This window comes from Apium graveolens, chromosome 4 (assembly GCF_009905375.1).
Source record: "Apium graveolens cultivar Ventura chromosome 4, ASM990537v1, whole genome shotgun sequence".
NCBI lineage: Eukaryota > Viridiplantae > Streptophyta > Magnoliopsida > Apiales > Apiaceae > Apium > Apium graveolens.
Window position 1 is genome coordinate 107,321,586 of NC_133650.1, and position 2,797 is coordinate 107,324,382.

Sequence of the window (2,797 nt, forward strand, 5' to 3'; positions counted from 1 at the left end):
GTTGGCTTATCCTGTTTTAATTTGTTAGAAGTTGACTCTGCCTTAACTTCTATCTCAGTATCTTTCATCTTTTTCAGAATTAGACTTTACAGTTTTTGCTACAAACTTAAAAGGACTTACCTTTGGCTTATTAGTCTGTTTAACAATAATTGGCTTAATTTGTTCAGTTCCTGTTTCACTTTTATCATCTCCATAACCTAAGCCCTCTTTCCAGTTTCCACTACTTAGTAAATTCTGAGTTGTTCTGCCAGAGTTAGTCCAAGTCCTGATAATCTCTCTTTCCTTTTCTAACTCAGTTTTTAGAGATTGATTTAGTTTTAACACTTCATCTCTAACATAAAAAGCATCATCTCTTTCTTTCTGAGTTTGATGGAACATAACTAACTCCTTTTCTAAATAGTCATTCCTTTTCTTAAAAGCCAGATTTTCAGAAGTTAACCTATCACATGTTAAAGTCTGATCTCTATAGCTAATGAACATGGTTTTAAGATAAGATCTCAACTCAGTAATATCATCAGTATGAAAAGCATAAGTTGTTTGAGGTACCTTTAACTCAGCAGCATCAGAACTGCTATCAACATTTTCCATCAAGACATAGTTCACCTCATCTTCATAATCTGAAGTGTATGTCCAGCTTTTCTTCTTTGTGACAAGTGCCTTGCCTTTGTCACATTTTCCTTTCTTGCAATCAGGAGATATGTGGCTTTTCTCACCACAATTGTAGCATTTAACATTTGAGTAATCTCCTCTGTCAGACTTTCCTGCTTTGCCTTCAGATTTTCTGAATCCCATTCTTATTAGAACTTCCACTTTTTCTGGAAAACTTCTTTCCCCTTTTGAATTTCCTGTAGGCGATCTTTGTGATACCCTTCACCATAAGAGCACACAATCTCATCATCTCTTCATCAACATCCATCTCAGATAGACTTTCAGTTTCTGAATCCTCATCATTATCAGAACTTGATGTCTCAGTATCAGACTTTGTGATAAGAGCCTTTCCTTTGCCTTTCTTTAAGACAGCCACTTTAGGGGATTCCTCCTCAGCCTTAAGAGCAACTGTTCTTGACTTTCTCCCATGTCTCTTGCTTCTTTGATCCATCTCAAGTTCATGAGTTTTGAGCATACCATAAATTTCATCAAAAGTAGTTTCATCAAGAGCATAGTTATCTCTTATAGTGGTTGCCTTCAAATCCCAACTTTCAGGAAGAGCTAAAAGGAATTTAAGATTATTATCTTCAAGATCATATTCCTTATCCACCAATGACAGATCATTCAAGAGTTTGACAAATCTGTCATATAAACCAGTTAATGACTCATCAGATTTTGATTCAAAGTGCTCATACTCTTGAGTGAGTATAGTCCTCATGTTCTTCTTAATTACATCAGTTCCCTGGCATCTTGTTTCTAAGGCATCCCATCTCCTTTGCAGTCTTGTAGTTGATTACCCTGTGTGACATGACATTATCAATGGCACTATGCAGCAAATGCTTTATCTTTGCATCCTTGGCAATAGATGAGATATCTTCAGCTATATATTCACTTTTCTCCTTTGGTACAATCTTTGTTGGCTGATCTGCAACTACAACAGAGAGCTTGGTTGGCTTATGTGGTCCTTCTTTAATTCTGCCAAGGTATTCTGGATATGTAGCTTACAGAAACATAGTCATCCTCACTTTCCATATGGAACACTCAGAAGGTCTCAGCATGGGAACCCTAATAGTCTCATATCGACTGTGGATTTGAGTCTTTGGAGTTTCTTCAATTTTGGTGGGCTTGGTTGGAGTTTGTTCTTCTTCAGACATGATTGTTTTCGATCTTTATTGTATATGTGTTAACAGATAGGCTCTGATACCACTTGTTAGGTCACATACACTATAGAAGGGGGTTGAATACAGAGTATAGTACAATCAAATCGAATTAAGAATACAAGTATGTAAAACAGAATAATCTTATTAATAAAACAGTATTGTAATGGAACTGTTCTCTCTCAGTGATGAACAAATATCACGAGAGCTACTAGGGTTACAATGAATAATATTCTCGATAATGATAACACTTATAGTGTAAACCCTATGCTGTGTTTATATAGACACACAGTTACAAGATAATCTTCTAATTGATATCGAATATAATTCTGCATTCTAAAATATATCAACTAGTTATCTTTTCCTCCAAGTCTTTTATTCTTCATAGAATTCTTCTCCATACATATATCTTCTTGTTTTAATCTTGATCTTCTTTCCTTTCAATCAGCCGTCTTCGTTATCTGAAAGTCTTCTTAAGTCCTGATATTATCTCCTGATAAATATCTTCTGATATCTTAAGTTCTGACTTCAGTATAAGTACTGATTTCCAGTTAAGCCCTGATTTGTCCTTTTAGCTAAGATCTGAAAAATAAACACAAATCATTATTAGATATGACATCACAAATATATCTAACAGATCCCAATCTAAATTATTATATATTTTTTTGATAATCATAGAATAAATGATTCATCAACTGTTTCTGTTTTGGATTAATGGTGAAATACAGTTTTGATTCAGTTTCTGATTTAAGCTGATACTTACTTTGTTGCTGATATCAAAGGTGGTATTAGTATAGATGATTGATGTTGACTTCAGTATGGGATGTTGTGAGCATCAAAGTTCATATTGACATCTAATTTGATATGATAACAAAATGAGTATTAATATCAAGAGTTTGGTTTTAAATAAAGTTTGTGATTCGGTTCATAATCAATGTTTCTTGTTATTGCTGTTTACGATAATTCCGTAAGCACAGTTTTACAAGTTTTAT